Source organism: Schistocerca serialis, chromosome 1 (assembly GCF_023864345.2).
Source record: "Schistocerca serialis cubense isolate TAMUIC-IGC-003099 chromosome 1, iqSchSeri2.2, whole genome shotgun sequence".
Lineage (NCBI taxonomy): Eukaryota > Metazoa > Arthropoda > Insecta > Orthoptera > Acrididae > Schistocerca > Schistocerca serialis.
Genome location: NC_064638.1, coordinates 1,167,607,662 through 1,167,627,746, shown reverse-complemented (window position 1 = coordinate 1,167,627,746; position 20,085 = coordinate 1,167,607,662). Strand labels below are relative to the sequence as shown.

Genomic DNA, 20,085 nt, shown 5'->3' with positions numbered 1-20,085 from the left:
GGAAGTGCTTGGGTAGCTCAGTTGGTAGAGCATTTGCCCGCGAAAGGTAAAGGTCCTGAGTTTGAGTCTCAGTCTGGCACACAGTTTTAATCTGTCAGGAAGTTTCACATCAGCGCACACTCTGCTGCAGAGTGAAAATCTCATTCTGCACACTGTAGTTCTGTTAGAGGTGGTAAAGAATACAGAAAATCAGTTACTCAGAACGAATTCTGTCTTGACCTCAGGTTTTAAGTTGAACATCAACAAAAGTAACAGATTGTAGCTGAATAAAATAAGGTGATGCAGAGTGAACTACATCACAAAATTATAAAGTATTTTCCAAAAGAATTTGTGAGGAGCGTAGCCTTGTACGGAAACAACACTTGGATAATAAGAAGTACAGAAAAGAGGAGAGTAGAAGTTTTTGAAACATGGTGCTACAGAAGAATACTTTCGATTATATGGGATTAGACAGAAAGATCATTAGGTAATGAAGCAGAATCAGAGTTGAGAAAAAAGAGAAAAGAAATTTTTGGCACTACATAACTAACAAATAGAGACAAGTTGACAGGACATATCCTGAGCCATAAGGAAATAGTTAATTTGGTAGTGAAGGGAAGTGCAAGGATTAATATTTGCAGAATGAAGGCAACAACCGGGTTCAAGTGGATGCGGAGTGCTATAGTAACACACAGTTGAAGAGGGTAGCACAGCTGTATCAAACCTAAACACCAGCCACAAACAAGAATATATAGTTTCAGGAACAATGAAGTTCATTCTGTACGTATTACTCTGAACAGTTGTTATTAACGACATTTCTGAAATATTCTATCAACATGAATGTGGACTGATTATATAAAATACAAAACGTGATAAAATAGAATAAGCTCTTGGATTAAAATGATTATTCATTACAAATTAGATCACAGAAAAAAATTAATGCAACAGTTTGAGGAAATGTGACTATGATTTATGAGCTTGTCTCAGGGGTCTGAAATTTGTGCAAGTAATAGCAAACAATGGAGAGACCACTATGCACAAAGGATTCATGTAGCTGTGCAAATTAAGGAGAATCCAGACCAATGCAGCCTGTGAACTTGAATATCAAAGAAATTTTTGTTTGGACTGAATGACAAACTTTTAACTGAAACGTTTTCATTTTAGCATTCAACCATTCTCACAGCAAGTTATGCCTTACAGTATTTTAATTTACACAATTGGATGGATCAGTTCACATGTTGCATTTCACAAACATGGTTATTCTGCTCAAATAAAGTTACTGTCCAATTAAACCTCCAAGTCTATTAATGTTCTAAAAAGGAACACAATGTTAATTACGGTGTAACAGTGCTCATGCCCACAGACATTAAAGTTTCACAAACTTTATTAGAGCTAAATTCATTCAATAAACACTGCCAGTCCAACATTTGTGCAACACTGTTCAACTTTGCATTTCTGAACTGCTGCAAAAATAAACTGAAGCCTTCCACCAACTCAGAATGTCTGTCACAATACTGCGAAAGTACCCTGAAGACATGTTTCCTCTCATACACAGGTTCTGAGCTGACAGATTCTAACAATAACTACTACTACTACTACTACTAGTACTAGTACTAGTACTAGTAGTAGTAGTAATAGTAGCAGCAGCAGCAGCTTCATTCATCCACAGATCTCTTTTTACAAGAACATAAGACATGTTGAAGTATTTACACATTTAGACCAATTTAAAAAAAGCTAATTCACACACATACATTTACACACTTCTAGTTAGATACTATCATTAGATTTACTCCTGGTATACAATACTTTTTTTACAAATAACTTATTAAATAATGTAATGCGATATTGTTCACTCATATCTCACTATCAGTCACTGCACACACTATACACACACTGTTTCATAACACTTCACTTCACTCACTACATTGAAACAAGGGCTCAGAAGTAGACAACATTCCATTAGAACTACTGAAGTCATGAATGCAAAATACTAACACAAATTCTTTACAGATGAATGGAAAACTGGGTAAAAGCCAACCTCGGGGAAGATCAGTTGGGATTCCATAGAAATATTGGAACGTGAGGCAATAGTGACCCTACGACTTATCTTAGAAGATAGATTAAGGAAAGGCAAACCGACATTTCTAGCACTTGTATACATAGAGAAAGCTTTTGACAATGTTGACTGGAATACTCTCTTTCAAATTCTGAAGGTGGCAGGGGAAAACACAGAGAGCTAAAAGCTATTTACAATTTGTACAAAAACCAGATGGCAGTTATAAGAGTCGAGAGGCATGAAAGGGAAGCAGTGGTTGGGAAGGGACTGAGACAGGGTTGTAGCCTATCCCCAGTGTTATTCAATCTGTATACCGAGCAAGCAGTAAAGGAAACAAAAGAAAAATTCGAACTAGGAATTAAAATCCATGGAGCAGAAATAAAAACTTTGAGGTTCGCCGATGACATTGGAATTCTGTCAGACAGCAAAGGACCTGGAAGAGCAGTTGAACAGAATTGACAGTGGCTTGAAAAGAGGATATAATATGAACATCAACAAAAGCAAAATGAGGATAATGGTATGTAGTAGAATTAAGTAGTGATGCTGAGGGAATTTGATTAGGAAATGAGACACTTAAAGTAGTAAAGGAGTTTTGCTATTTAGGGAGTAAAATAACTGATGATGGTCGAAGTAGAGAGGATATAGAATGTAGACTGGCAATGGCAAGGAAAGCGTTTCTGAAGAAGAGAAATTTGTTGTTGTTGTTGTTGTGGTCTTCAGTCCTGAGACTGGTTTGATGCAGCTCTCCATACTACTCTATCCTGTGCAAGCTTTTTCATCTCCCAGTACCTACTGCAACCTACATCCTTCTGAATCTGCTTAGTGTATTCATCTCTTGGTCTCCCTCTACGATTTTTACCCTCCACGCTGCCCTCCAATACTAAATTGGTGATCCCTTGATGCCTCAGAACATGTCCTACCAACCGATCCCTTCTTCTGGTCAAGTTGTGCCACAAACTTCTCTTCTCCCCAATCCTATTCAATACTTCCTCATTAGTTATGTGATCTACCCATCTAATCTTCAGCATTCTTCTGTAGCACCACATTTCGAAAGCTTCTATTCTCTTCTTGTCCAAACTATTTATCGTCCATGTTTCACTTCCATACATGGCTACACTCCATACGAATTTGTTGACATCGAGTATAGATTTAAACGTCAGGAAGTCGTTTCTGAAAGTATTTATGTGAGGTGTGGCTTTGTATGGAAGTGAAACATGGACGATAAATAGTTTAGACAAGAAGAGAATAGAAGCTTTCGAAATATGGTGCTACAGAAAAATGCTAAAGATTAGATGGGCGGACCACGTAACTATGGAGGAGGTATTGAATAGAATTGGGGAGAAGAGAAACTTGTGGCACACCTTAACTCGAAGAAGACATCGGTTGGTAGGACATGTTCTGAGGCATCAAGGGATCACTAATTTAGTATTGGAGGACAGTGTGGAAAGTAAAAATCATAGGGGAAGACCAAGAGATGAATACACTATGCAGAGTCAGAAGGATGTAGGCTGCAGTAGGTACTGGGCGACGAAGAAGCCTGCACAGGATAGAGTAGCATGGAGAGCTGCATCAAAACCAGTCTCTGAACTGAAGACCACAACAGCAACAACAAGTGACTAGTAAGGTATTCACATGGTGCAGTTAAAATCCCCAGTGTTTTGAACAGATCTTTACAATGAGTTCAACTACTATTTTTGGTTATTACTCTTATGGCTCTTTTCTGGAGTTTGAAAATTGTGCTCATATTTTGTGCATTTGTTCCCCAAGACAGAATGTTACAGCTAAGAACTGAGTGTACATATGAATAGTACGTAACTAAACGACACTGCATGTTACACACTGATGATAGAATTCTAAGGGCATAATATGCTGATGACATTCTGTTTGCAAGTACCTTCGTGTGTTCACACCACTTCAACTAAGAATCAATATATTCATTCCTAGAAATTTTGCATTTGTTACACAGTCTATAGAGGTGCTATCTATATTTAATTTAACACTGTCATTTTTCCTCTTCAATATGAAATTCATGGCATTAGTTTTATTTATATTCAATGTCGCTTTATTACTTACTGACCAATCATAAACTTCCTTGAGAGTTCCATTTGCTTTCTCTGTGAGGAGTTCTCTTGTTTTCTCAGTGACTATAATATTGCTGTCATCAGCGAAGAGAATTTTTTCACCATGGGAAAGTCATTGATGTACATCAGGCATAGTATTGGTCCTAATATGCTACCTTGAAGAACCCCTATATTAATGAATTTTGGTTCTGATAATTGTTTTACTAAGTGTTTGGATCTATTTGAGGTATGTGTTATCTCTAATCTTTGTACTGTATCTGCTAGGTATGATCGAAACCAGTCACTAGTACCCCTCGTATTCCTAATGCTTCTAATTTATTTAATAGAATCTTGTGGTCGACTCTATCAAAGGCCTTAGAAAGGTCCAAAAATATACCTGTGACACACTCATCTTCAAGTACAACTTTTGTGAGTTCTAATATGGCTGACCCCATATTTTTGCCACTTCGGAAACCAAACTGTGATTCACTTAAAATATTGTATTTATTCAAGTAATTCATTAATCTGCCTTTCATAATTGCTTCTATTATTTTTGAGAATGGTAACAGCAGGGAAATGGGACGGTAATTTTCTATGTCTTCTACATTACCTTTCTTAAGCAAAGGTACAACTCTTACCTGTTTTAACTGCTCTGGAAATGTCCCTGATGTAAAGGATTCATTTATTATATTTGTTAAGGGGCCTTATATAATCTCTAAGCATTGTTTCATTACACATATTTGTACTTCATCTAAGCCTACTGACTTTTTATTTTTTAGTTTTTGAACATTTTTACTGACTTCATTCTCTGTGGTTGGAAGTAACATTGTATTTAGTACAACTTTATTTACAGGTGTTATATTTGCTTTGGGGAATTTTTGCTGCAACTTCTCTGCAGTACTTGAAAAATGCTCATTTACATAGTCTGCTAAGTGTTGTGGATCATTTATTACCTTATCCTCCTCCCCTAGCAGAATGTCATTCTGGATTTGTTTGCCTCTCCCCGTTTCCTTTTTTATAACATCCCAGACTGTTTTGCATTTATTCTCAGCATTATATATTATTTTGTCATTAAATGACTTTTTTGCAGCAATCAGCACCTTCCTATAGATCTTTTTGCATCTATGATAGAAAATTAAGAATTCTGGATCATTACGACTCTTTTTCATGGAACTAAGGTATTTAAGTGTTTGGGAGGATTTCTTAATACCTGCTGTTGTCCATCTGTTTTTGTGTGATTTTGATACAGACATGCACACTTTTTGAAATGCCTTTTCGAAGTTTGATTTAAATAATGTGGAGAATTTACAGAATTTGTTATTCACATTGGTTTCCTTATACACTTCATCCCAGCTTTGTTTTGCTAATTCGTTTGAAAAATCTTTTACTCTGATTTCTGACAGATGTCGTTTGTAGGCTCGTAGTTGAGGGGCTGATTCGTTGCCTGATTTTACTGTTGTTATTTGGCAGTGATGGTCTGAGAGTCTGAGATCTTTTACAGCCACATCACATTGTAGATTACTGATGTAGTCATTATACTAACCCTTGTTGCACTACTGACCAATAGGGACATGCCAAAACTTTGAAGGATATTTATGAGGGTGCTGCTGGATTCATTTATGATACTAGTGATGCAGTTAATGTCCTCACACAGAATTATGTTGACCTTTGTACTTAAGACTTTATCTAGAACTTCTGTTAATTTATTGAAAAAAGTGTCCACACTACCACTGGGAGATCTATACACACATAAAATGATTAATTTCTTGGTGATATCAAGCCCTGTTAATTCAATAGCTGATATTTCAAAGTGTTTGTCTTCACTTACTGTACTAAGGTCATGTCTTGATTTGAACTGTGCTCCTTTTCTGATATAAATGCATGATCCTCCACCCCTTTAAACAGTTCTGCAGTAAGAGTTTGCCATTTCATACAATGATAATACTACATGTTGGATTTCTGTGTGTCTACACCCATACTCAGTAACACCAACTACTGTGCAGTTCAAAGATTCGAGCTAAACTTCTGACAGTTGTATTTTATTTTTTGTTGACTGCATGTTTTGATGGAGGATTGTTAAGGCTGTGAAATGCCCCATGTTACTCTTCCAATGGTTTGTTTTTCTTAGTGACATCTGGTATGTGTGATATTTGAAGTGTTAAAATCTGTCTTGTGAGTGGTTGTTTCAGTATTTTTTAAACAGCCGGAGATATTCTAGGCAGGAGAACCTGCTGTCTGGATTAATCCTAAAAAAGACCTACTTCTCCTACCCACGACAACAGGTATTTGACCATATGTGGCTCGAGATCCACCCCTCATACTTTCATGAATCAGCTGCACCAATTTTCCCTTCCCAGTCCTGTTTAGGTGTAGGCCATGCCTAGTGAAACCCCATCTGCTGATAGTCCTGACGAGCACCAGAGAAACGTGAGTAAAGTTGGCTGTCCTCAGAGCCATCCCTAACCCCACATTGATTCGCCTCACAGCTACATCAGGGTGTGGCCGATCATGACGCCGGAACAGCTCAACAAAGTATACGTTGGTGCCATGAGCCATAAGCCCCATCCTTGTCCAAACTGTTGCCCGCCCCACCCACTATCACTAAACGGTCCTCTTTTGTAAAGTCCTTACATAAAGAACCTAATCCCTCTACCACATGACTTAGCCCTGCATTTGGCTTGAAGATACTGGTGGCCTGGTATGCTGCCCCTAACCTTTCCTGTAACTGAGGGCCTACACCTCGTCCATGGCTACTACCTAGTAGCAGCACTTACTTCTTCCTAACATTTTGTATATTCCTAGGCTTCTTGGCCTCAGTCGAAATGTGCTACACATTTCTTGCTCCTTGTTCTACCTGAGGCTCTGAGGCTCTTAGGCTCTTTGTTGTGAATATTCTTAGTTCAGCAGAATCAGGCTCCTGAAGTCCATGAGCCTCTACACCCCAACATAAACACCCCCACGCAGCATGGTGCATGAACAGGCAGACCATGAGCACTTCTGTGAGGTTCCTCAAACAACTGATCATCTCACCACCACTGATTCTCATTAAGTCAAAATTATAAAAAAAGGGAAAAAAAGCATTCAAAATTTGTGCACAATTTAAGTGGTACACATCAAAAAATGCTCATTTAAACATTGGGCGTTCCAAGATCTCGTGTACATGTAGTGCCCATTAAAAGCAAAAACCATGAATGGCAACGAGTTACTATGCACTTGTGGCAAAGTGACACACACTGATGCTCAGGATCCTGTAAGATTCATCTTAGTGGTCAGCTGGCCTACTGACTATGTTCCCACACTCAAAAATGTAACATACATTGTATTTGTGCTTGCCTGCTGTTGCAGGCCTAATCACATACATATACTCTGCAGACCTTCTAAATTCCTCATGAACCTGTACATGAATGAAGTTGTTTGCCAAACATCAATCAATATGAAATTTGGTAGTGCCTTTCAGAATGACAATAGTTAGCTGTTTTACAAGCCTCAGTTTCACATTTGAGGTAATTTCTGGAATATTTTAAATTACCTAAAAACTAAAATAAATTAACTTCACATTACAATCAACATTCAGGCACTTTAATATGTTCTTTGTAAAATCACTGTAATATGACAAAGTCACTACTTAACCACCAAAATAGTTAAACTATATTTAGTTAGTAAAAACGCGTAAAGTTCTTAACTTTCAAATAATGATTATTTTTTGATATTATTGTTTTGATCTGTCAGAGTGAAAGAAGGAGTGAATGCAGCATATACACAATGTATGAGTCTGGAAATTTATCATCCATCATGATGAATGAGTGTGTCAACCATCTTACATACCAGGCCAGTGAGTTACAAACAAGATATGATGCGCTTAATGCGAAGTAGCCAGTGTAAGGATTGTAGAAGCAAAATCTTTATTTCTGTTCTTCAGACAAGTAAAAAAGGAATTATGTACAGTTTATTTACTTTCTAGGAAATACATCTTCTGTGAACTGATTTAAGTACATTCAGACCTGGGATTAGTCAAAGAGGGGCATTATCAGATTGTTTCAACCAAGCAGAATGTTTGTGCATTCTGAAAGGGAGTTAACTTTGTGTGCACACATCTCAAGCAGCCTTAAGTCGACCATCATAGCATCAGAAACTAAGCTTATGTGAGCTAGTAAATATGTTAAAACTTGCTCTCATTAAGAAGCAGAGTGGTTCAGAAAATGTCTGATATTTGGCATAACACACATTTCCAGAAGCTTTAAATATTTAGACAAATTTGTGACTTTCTTCTGACGGTCTAAAAGAGGGCTATAAGGTCGTAAAACCAAGCTTCAGGTTTATTAACATTGGTGAGATGTGTAGCATAAGGTGAGCAAACTAGAACTGATAACTAGCACTGAACTTTTAAAATATTCACTGACTGCTAACAGTTGTGGCTCTTTAGAGAGAAGGTCATGAATACTATGCTTACATTAGTTACTATTGAGAGGATATGCTATGTGCATGAAAGTTTTAGCACAAACTGTGAGTAAACATAAGGTTTTGGTGTCTAAGCTGTGTGTTACAACTGACTTGGTAATAGCCAATGTATCATCCAAACAGGAATATACCATAAACATCTTAGATCAAACTTGTTTCAGTAAGTAACTTTAGGTGTATATATGTTAATGAACACACTTTGCAGCACGAAAAAGAACATTTTATGCTCCCTGCTGACATGTACATTGCTACCTGTCCTTTACACAGCTTTTCCAGGTTGAATCACATTCTATGGTGTTTCAGGGCAGGCCACAGTTTTCAAGAAACTCACAGAGGTAAGTGATTAGATTTTTTATCTGTCCAGTCCCTTATATTTTCAGAAATTACTCACCAAGTGGCAGTAGGAGAACACACATAAAAACAAACAAATTTGCAAGGTTTTGGAGCCAGTTGTTCATTTTTCTGGAAGAAGGTTTGAAGGGTGGAAAAAAAGAGGGGTGGAGGAAAGGCTGGTAAGGTTTAGCAAAAGGGAAGCGTTCAGAAAAGTCAACCAGAACCCTGAGTCAGGAAGAACTTGCTGGATGGTATGAGAAGGAAAAACAGTGTTGGGGAGTGCACCAGAGGAAATGTGAAAACCTGAGAGCTTAAAGCAAGACAGAGTATACTGACAAAACATCTGTGAAGATGTGAGAAACTGGTGCCTGTGGGAAGAATCCAGATGGCAAGTGTTATGAAACAGAAACAGGTAAAGGTATATGAGGTCAGAACTGTCACATTGTACAGCATGCTCTGCAACAGTGTGTTGTCACTGTAAATCCTCTGCCTATGCCCATGTCATCAATTAGGACGAATAAGCATAAGCATAGGCAGAGGGTGCATACTGGCAACACACAATATCCTGTTACTGGGCATGCTCTACAGCATGACAGTTATGACCTCGGTGCCCATTTTATCAGATGTGTCATCTGGATTCCTCCCTCAGAATCAGTGTGACAGACCTCCACAGTGGGAACTGGCATTTCAAGATGTCCTCTGTTTTTGCCACCAACCTGGCCTTCATATACATCAATTTCTTCAGTCTCATCTTTTCTTCACAGTAGCTATTCCTTTCTTCTCCTCCTTTCAGTTTCCTACTCTTTCATTTTCTGATCTGTCTATTTTTCCCACCAACCACTACCTCTACCACATACTATGCACTTAGCTTTCTGCTCTTATTAACTAGTGCACAACGTTTAGTCAGTAACCTCTGCTTTGCGTATTATGCTATCTTCCAGCTTTCAGCTCTCAGGTTCTCAAACCTCATCCAGTGCACTCCCCAACAATCAACAGTCAGTCTTTCCTTCTCATCCTGTCCAGTAAGTCTCCCCCGACCCAAGGCGACTTTTCTGACTTTCCCCATTTTGCTTGCCATTTCTACCTTCCCCTGCAGCCATTCTGCTAGAAGAATGAGCCACTGGCTCCAAAAGCTTGCAAATTCAAATACCTTTATATGCGTGTTCTCTTGCTACTGCTTAGTGAGTAGATTTTTCCTCTATCTGATTAAAATATATTTACAGAGGTAAGTTAGTAACACAGAGCAAACATACACAAAAATACACATAACATATACATACAACATACATACGATAACAGCATTTTCAATGGCTGTTTCTGATAGTGCCTTGCTACCACACCAAATGAAAATCTTTATCATCATCATTTTGACCAATTTCACTTTAGTCACAAAATATACTTCAACACTAATTAATCTAAATCAATGGAATAAAGAAATTTGTGGTTTTTTCTCACATGTTGCCTTTATATCTATTGTAAATGTAACAAACTCAGTGTTATTGACACATTTTCACATTCAACATACTTCACTAATGCCTGAACGTTAAAAGCTGAAGCTGTTTTGCTATTATGGTATCTGTGCCAGCCTCAGGAGTTGTTAGCAGTTGAGAATCAAAATGAACCACTCCACATGAAATGCACACACTTGGCAGTGCCTTTGGAGTCAAAGGTTTCCTCATTAAACCCTGTGGGTTCTGAAATGAGTCAGATGTTAGCACGAGCCCAGGTATTGTTTACTCGGCCTGCACTTGCTTTGCACAAGTGTTTAATTCTTCCCACTGTCATGCTCTTACAGCTTCTCTGTTTGCCTCTGATCACATCTTTGGTGCTTACCAGTTACGTTGACAAAACCCAGTGTTTTCCACAGGGTCATGCACTGCAGTATTCCACATTCATTCCAAATGCTTTTTGTAGGTGAATCTATCTTGTTGTGTGAGATATAACAGTTGGCAACAAGAACATGCTCTTGTATGTATATTCCCTTTCACATTCGTAATGTGCTTAGTGGCCATCAAGAACCAAGGATTTTTGGAGTGTTGGGAGACAACGAATGCTGCAGCAGCAGCAGTTGCCAACATCAGCAAATCCAACAGCTCATCCATTTGCTTGCCATGTGGATGGCAGCATGAGGGCTGGGGGAGGGGGGGGGGGGGGGGGGGGGGGGGGGTGCAGCTCCATTGCTGGCCCCATTTGCAAGTTTTTATGAGACCACAGAAAGTTGGGAAAATTGTATATGTTGCTTTAAGCTGTACTGCCAGGTAGGGCACCTCATGTTTGTAGTTCAGAGTGGTTTGTTGCTCTGAAGATGTAGTAGTAGTAGTAGTAGTAGTAGTAGTAGTAGCAGCAGCAGCAGCAGCAGCAGCAGCAGCAGTAGTTTGTATGATGTGGTAAATGAATTGTTGGGCCTTAAGGACCCTGAGAAAGTAGAATTTGCAGAGTTGTGTAAATTATTAATGTGCTACTACAGTCAGTAAACACACATGGCAGCTGCCTTGTTGCACTCCTGCCAACGCAATGAAAGTCCCAGGCAGGTGTTTGTGCCCTGGATAGTCCAGTTACAGAGGTTAGCATAATAGATGTAATTCAGAGTGTAAACAATTTAGCACATTCTATCCAGACTCCCCAATTCGTGATGCAATCATGTGGCAGGCACCAGACAGGGCAGTACAGACTAGCACGAGTCCATCTGGATTCTACATTAGATGAGACAGTACACATTACAGAGTCTGAGGAGTTGATAGCTGCAGTGCAAAATATATTTCAAATAATTGGTTGGTGGTGACACTTGACAAAACATAGAGTTGAGACAGATCCCCATTGACATATGTTCGCACTTTGGTGACCACATTGCCAAGGCGGTCGGTCGGTTGATTGTTGTAACGGAGTAGGTTATCCAGCGTCCAGTCACCAGTCTGTTACAAAGGTGGAGTCCACTGGACAGCTCTCTGTTTCTGCTGCATTACTTAGCAACTGAATTCACAGCAGGGGCGGAGTGCCGTCCTTCCAAAGCGCCCCTCTCACTCTTGCGGGTTCAACACTCTTGTCTAGATTGCTGGTCATTACACGAGAGGAGACAATGTGCCTATTTCTCTGCAACTTGTGAAGTCTGCCTTATGCCAGGTCATTTAGCAGCTATGTGGAGGAAATAATGGTTAGCAGAATGCTGGACAAATTTCCTGTTTTTGCAATTCAACCCAAGAGCATGTCAATGGACGTGAGCCTACAGCTGCACAGTATCACAGCAGACTTGGGGACAGCTGGGTTTTGCACCAAGTTTCAATCAGATACAGGAGCCTCAGCCAGTCTGATCAATATAGACACTTGTCAAACCACACCCCCCCCCCTCCCCCCCTTAACAGTGGTCACAGCAGTACTATCTTACAGTGAGCAACAGATTTCCTTTCATGAACAACTACATCATTCCTGTGACATAACACATCATGACTAGCAGGGCGGCACAAGACTAACTGTAAAAAGCCAACGTGTGAGACCAACTGACCAAAACCACTATAGTACATATATCCTTTCTGTAAAAAATTCAATACGTAATTCATTATAGTGCAATGCATCATATTTAAGGCACCAAGAAACTGCCGATGTGCTGGCCTATATCAGGGACAGAATAGTACATAGACTATCAATGGAAAACTGTCAACTGTCTGCACCTTAGATCTAGTACACGGACATCAGTAGCCAAATAACATTAACCACGAGAAACCAAAATGCAATCCTGACTCACAAACCTACAAAAGCTCATTCATTGCATTATAGTAATCTAAGTTATGCACTAATGTATAATTTAATGCCTAGGAATATAGTAATGCTTGCAATCATGTCTTCATGCCTCAACCTACAAAAGGGCTATCCAATGTGGATGGAAACTTAAATAACTCTTAGGCTATGCCACAGACCTGGCAAAAGCCAAGATAATTAATAAAAGAATACTTAGAGGCTTCCTTTAATAAATCTTGTTATACATCACCTCAACTCGAGGCCTATGTGCAGCATCATACACTCTGAAAGTACTGAATAACTAACCACACTGGATACCTAGCACCTGTGTTCAACAGGATAATACTACTTCCTACATGAAGAGTAGAAGGCCATAACTTTGCTGGATATCTACATGTGAAATACACCATCAGTTATGCGACGTATACATCACTTTACAGCTTGCTGGCTACGTTCAGACCATAGCGAGAAAATATACTGAAGGAGTATTAGAAAAATATGAGACATCCAACTGCCTCAACAACAGATATGTTATCTTCTATCTACACAATGAGATTAAATAGGATATTAAGAGAACGCCTACATTCCCCAATGTAAGTTGGAACTGTTACAGAACAGGCTAACTGAATGTAAGACTCAATGAGAACCTAGCATCTGCTTGCAAAAGTCCTCCATTTAAAAGGTATAAAGTAGCCCAACATATACACCCTAACATAGCTCCGAGTTTATGTAAAGCCACTGTCCAATAATTCATTAAAGAGTAAAGGCTAGTATCTGAAACATTTTCACTTCCTGGCAACTGAAGAATAGATGGCCAAACCTTCGCTAGATACCTACATATGAAATATATCAACACTTACACGACATACACACTACTATGTAGCCCGAGGTCTACAGTGAAACCACACTAGATACCTAGCACCCATATGCAATAGGTTAATATCATCCTCTATCTGAAGGGTAGACAACCAAAGCTTTGCTAGATAACTACCTATGAAATACATAGTAGACCCTTATTATTGTACAGCGAACACTGGAGGAGTAATAATGAAGTAAGCGATACCTGATGGCATAGAAATAGCCTACATTAGGAAATTACCTTCCTCTATCTATAAAATGAGTTGTGAAAAGATACCGAGAGATATTCGATAACCTGTCATTTATGCAGCAATGCAGCTCAAGATTAACATTTAACAAAATTAAGCGGAAATTTAAAGAACAGATGCATTAAATATGAAACACGACAACCTAGCTTCTGCGTACAGTCAGATATTATTGTCCACCAATTAAAAAGTATAAAGAAGACAATTATATACACAACAGCATAGCCTGAGGTCTACACCCAAACCCTAAGCCAGTAAGTATTGAAGGTGAGGATATGAGCAATTTCCACTTCCTACAAATGCATGAATGGGGATATTCCCTTCCTCTAACCAAAAAATAAGTTGTACTAGAATATTTAGACATTATGTTAATATATCATTTATACAGCAACATAGCTTGAGGTTTACATGTGACGACATTATGTTAAGTACAGAAGCCCTAACCACATTACTTATAGAAACTTCTGATACCTAGCGTCTGTATGCTACAAGATATTACCACCCACTAGCTACAAAGTGGAAGCCCTTAGATTCGCCTGACATTACATGTAAAGAAAATCAATGCTTATAAGTCATGTACAATGCTACATAGCTCGAGGTCTACTTTCAAAACCCTTATGCCACAGGGAACTAAACTTGCTAAAATCTCTTACATTAAGAGGAAACAGTAAAATGGGATTAAAGATAGAGCAATATAACTGAACACCAATTAATTAAGCAAAGTATCAAATCCACACAAACAAACATTTGATCACATAAATTTAGCCCACGGTCTAAATTCAAGGTCCAAAGCTCAAAAATAATTTTATATCTGATGACCAACTGATACAGATGTATGGAACTAAGACAATATGTAGCAAAGTCCACAGACACCAATTTATACAATATCATGAAATATTCTGAAGAAACTGTTATCAGCAAAATACAACTGATCGTTAAGAACATTTTCTTTGTATTGTTTGCTGTGTCTGTATACCTGCATACTTTCGAAAATATCAAGTTTCTTACTTTTAGGGGCGTTGAGTAAGACCTTCAAATTGTGATAAATGCCAGTAATGTTATGCTTAAATTCCTGAAGATGCTCTCCAGAAGCAGTTTTGTTATACATACTAGTGTGCACTGCATATCTCAAAAAAACGACCTGCCCACATTCGAGTTTATATACAACCTATTCTTTATATTTGTCATTATTAATTCTGATACTGTGCCACAATTTAATGTTTAAGGTATTAAACATGGAGGGTGACAAGAGTCTGCTCTTATGATCGAACCTGTATATGAGGTTTGTATAAAATATTATATTTGTGTTTCCCATTACCTTTGTAAATTGTAAGAGTCAAATTATTTAAACTTTCATCTTTCTCTAACTTGACTGTAAATTGAATATTCTTTTGTAAACCATTCAGAGCCTCTAGATACTCTAACACACCTTTTTCGTCTTTACTGATAAGGGCAATCACATTGTCTACATAACATCGGTAATACGCAGTTCTATCATTAAGTTATTAGACTTGAAAATAATTTTTTTAAAGATTGTTCACAAAAATATCGGCCATTATGCCAGAATTACCCTCATTTTGATGACAATTTTATTATTAAATAAAAAATTCCAAGAGTTTGATCAGTTAGACAATTTCTGCCTTACTTAATTTCTGACGAGTTACAAACTTATTCTTAATTTTTTTATCATAAGATACTAACTTTGAATCATTCAGAATGTCAACATTTTCTGAAAATGATGCCAGTTCCAAACTATTTATGAGATTTTGAGTTTTTGAAAGCATAATATTCCTTTAATTTTTTATTTGAAGATTTATTCAATTTGTAATTAGGTGCAAATTTTCCATCTACAATCAGCCTAACACGTTGGTCTTCTTTATGTACCTTGAACCGATGGCGCAAAGCATGAACCCTGAAATTCATCATTTTTAAATTGTTCTTTTCTCTTTCATCTAAAATGAAATTACCCTTTTTAGTTTTCTTGTTAAGAATACACTTACATTTGTCAGTTGGGTATTCTTCAATACCTTAAGTATTATTTTCAGAAAAGAACTTTTCTGATTTCGAAATAAAATCCTGGCCATGTATTATGACCACAGGTTACTCTTATCGGCCTTGGTTACAATCGCTTGGCTGTATCACAATATTTTTTTATTAATCAAGGCCAAGACCCTAAATTCATTTGTTGTTTGGGTTGAGCCAGCACACTTATAAATAATGAAGTTAGATGCTTTAACTGCTGTTGTCGTACACTTACTTTCACTCATGTTTCAAGTGTCTAATGCTATTTTAGTTTTTGCAACTTCTTTCACACCCTATCGAAGACACACACTTTGCAAGTAATATTACAAACCCTTTTCTAATAAATAAATTTCTGCATCACTGAAACAGATATTACTTAAATTCTCCAACAAGTTTAGCAAAGACAGTAGCATTTACTATTCTAGCTACACTGTTACCACAAGTCTTGGTCATCAAACTACGCAACTTCTTACACTGCCTTTTGTTAACATGATGAAGTAAACTTTGTATCTTATCAAGAATAAAATTTTTCATAACTTCAAATTTCATTCTTGCTAAAACATTTTTTAAAACTAATTCTACCTTACTTCGTTTATCCTGCATTAAGTGAATTGTTTTATAAATTTCCCAGTTCTGTATTTTGATTCATATTATTTTAGTTTTAGCTATAACCTTACTTACAATTCTGGAATCGCTGTTAATATAAATTCTTGCATACTTTGGCATCACATTTAGTTGTAAACACTTCTTGTTGAACAGTATGTTGGCGCAGAGTCCTGCAACCTTGTTTTGTAATGTGAGTAGGCTTTGCACATACCTTGGTGGTTGGCGTGGCACAATATACATTAGTTTACTCGTGTTGAGCTCAAAGGTGCGGTATGTAGTGATTACTTAGGAGAAGAATAACTGCTTAGCCAAAATCATTATAAAAAAACTTTATTGTAGATAACCGTTTCAGTGAAACTAAGTTACCATCTTCAGATCTATAATAAAATTACAGGAAGTGCTACAAACTGATACACAAATAATGCAACATTAATCCACAGAAAAACCAAATGACAACATATCTTCACAAAGCTTATAACAAACATCTTGTGCCAGCTACACGCAAAATCTTTCCATTGGATTTCCAGGTACATAAAACATGAAATGAGCAATGCATTGGCATGTCTGAATTTATACATGCACACTGAAGAACCAGAGAGAGTGTTAAACCTGGCTAATATTGTGCAGGGCCCCCGCAAGCAGGCAGAAGTGCCACCAACATGACGTGACACAGACTCGGCTAATGTCTGAAGTATTGCTCGAGGGAACTAGCACCACGGATCCTGCAGGGCTGTCAATAAAGTCCTAAGAGATCTCTTTTGAACAGAATGTTGCAAGGCATCCCATATTTCTCAGTAATGTTCATGTCAGGGAATTTGGTGGCCAGTGGCAATGTTTAAAATCAGAAGAGCATTCCTGGAGCCACTCTGTAGCTATTCTGGACATGTGGGGTTTTGCATTGTCCTGCTGCAATTGCCCAGGTCCGTTGGACTTGGGCATTTGACTGCAGTGCCATACTCTGTCTGTTTACATATCTCTATATTTGAATACGCAGGTGACCAGACGGGATGCTTACATACGTGTCACCTGTCACAGTCATATCTAGACTCATCAGGGGCCCCATATCACTCCAACTACACACACCCCACACCATTACAGAGCCTCCACCAGCTTGAACAGTCCCCTGATGACATGCTTGGTCCATGGATTCATGAGGCTGTCTCCATACCCGTACACATCCATCCGCTCGATACAATTTGAAATTAAACTCGTCCCACGAGGCATCGTGTTTCCAGTCATTAATAGTCCAACATCAGTGTTGACGGGACCAGGCGATGTGTAAAGTTTTGTGTCGTGCAGTCACCAAGTATACACGATTGGGCCTGCGGCTCCGAAACCCCACATCGATGGTTGGCACGCTGACACTTGTTGATGGTCCAGCATTGAAATCTGCAGCAATTTGCAGAATGGTTACAATTCTGTCTTGTTGAATAATTCTCTTCAGTCACTGTCAGTCCCGTTATTGCAGGATCTTTTTCCAGCCGCAGCAATGTCAAAGATTTGATGTTTTACCAGATCCCTGATATTCACGGTACACTCATGAAATGTTTGTGTGGGGAAAATCCCCATTTCACTGCTACCTCAGTTGTGCACTAACTATAACACCACATTCAAACTCACTTAAATCTTGATAACCTGCCACTGTAGCAGCAGTAATCAATCTAACAATTGCACCAGATTCTTGTTGTCTCATATCGGTGTTGTTGACTGCAGCACCATATTCTGACTGCTTATATCTCTCTATTTTTGAATACACATGACTATCTCAGTTCCTCTGGCACTTCAATGTAAAAAAAGAAATTCTAAAATGTTTATAAAATATGTTTGATGGTTTTTCTTCTTCTTGACAGAATACTGCTAAGAAACTCTATACATCATATTTACAAAACTTGTGTTATACAATTACAAAACAAGGTTGTTTTTAACTGTACCACTAAGTAAATGAAACAGTTACAAAACAAAAATAATTTTCTTTATGTTAGATTTTATGCTAAAAAAAATTTTAGTAAGTTTTTAAAATCAAACTACAGTGATGTTCAACTCAATATCTAAAGCTACCACAACCTATATGAAAATTCTACCATTATAGGGTAACATATCATATTCAATGCACCAAAAAATTAGACACTGTGATAACCTATGTTAGGGCCATGAATACTATGTAGGATGTCAATAGAAAACTGTCAAAAATCATTACAGCCCGCATCTTGGATTGGGTACGTGGGTATCTGTAGCCAAAGAACATGAAAAATCAAAACTCAATCCTGACTCTCAAATCTACAAAAGCTCATTTATTGCATTACATTAATAAGTTATGGACTAATATATAAATTAATGCCTAGGAATATAGTAATGTAACCAACCATCTGTCTTCATACATCAACTTACAAAAAGGCTATCCAATGTGGATGGAGAATCAACCCATAGGATACGCCACAGACCCAGCCAAGCCAAAAATAAATAATAAAAGAATACTCAGAGGCTTTCCTTAACAAACCTTTTATTACATCATCTTAACTCGAGGTCTATGTGCAGCGGCATACAGTTGAAAGTATAAAATATATTTCATCTAACAAATTATAGCCTTCTCCTCTTCATATAGAAAGTGGTCCTGTTGCATACAGATGCTACGTATCTAGTGTGGTTAGTTCTTCAGCATTTTCAACTGTACGCTGTTGCACGTAGGCCTCAAGTTACGGTGGTGTAGCAAAAGAATTTATTGAGGGAAGCTTCCAAGTATTCTCTTATTAATTATTTTAGCTTAAGCCAGGTCTGTGGCATATCCCATGGGTTATTCAAGTTTCCATCCACACTGCATAGCCCATTTTTTTTAAAAAAAAAAAAAAGGTTGATGTATGAAGACAAATGGCTGCAGACATCCATGTTATGTAATGTCATGGGAAAGTTGCTTCGTCGAATTGTGATGCACATAGTAATTTTAATTCTGATGTGCCAACGCATCGCTCATTTCACATTTTATGTAACTGGAAATTCAATGGAAAGATTTTGCATATAGCTGGCACAAGATGTTTAATAAACTTTATGAAAATATGTTGTCACCTTGTTCTTCTTTGGGTTAATGTTGCATTATTTATATAACAGTTTCTAGCACTTCTTGTAATTTTATTATAGATCTTAACATGGTAACTTAGTTTTATCGAAACCGGTTATTTACACTAAAGCTTTCTATAGCAATCTCGGCTAAGAAGTAGTTGTTCTCCTACAGATTGCCTCAAAGTTCAACATGAGTAAACTAATGCTCTGCCACCGAAATGCAAGTCAACTCTTGACAATAGCGGCGTTCCATACGACATCAAATGCAGAGGTTGAGTGGCTGATCAGGACATACAAACAGCAACTAAAGAAAACAGTCCAGACGGTCTCTAGAGAGGATGCCGTGTCCAGTTTTTTGGCATCTTGCTGGGCCACTCCAATTGACAGGCAGAGTCCGACTGAGATGCTGCCCAGCACACAGCGAAGGTATTTCGTCGATCTGTCATGGCTGCCTTCGCACACCGCTGGTCTGAGGTCACAGTAGAACAAGGTTCCATTTTCTGGGCACACTCTTTCAGGCAGACACTTGAGCGGTAACAAGCCATCACTGTTGGACTCAAGTGATGACAACACTAACCAGCTACACTCATATATCACTAAGCAACATGCACCACTAATCAGATGAACAGTGACAGTAAAATAGGTGGGAGGGACCAACCACCCTTACTCCAACTCCCAGCAG

General features: G+C 38.1%; 1 protein-coding gene across 1 annotated transcript in view; it reads right to left on the bottom strand.

The window, feature by feature from the left end:
- LOC126418476 (mitogen-activated protein kinase 1) overlaps positions 1-20,085 on the bottom strand; it is a 363,697-nt gene that overhangs the window by 25,986 nt on the left and 317,626 nt on the right. The gene's annotated exons all lie outside the window — the stretch shown is intronic.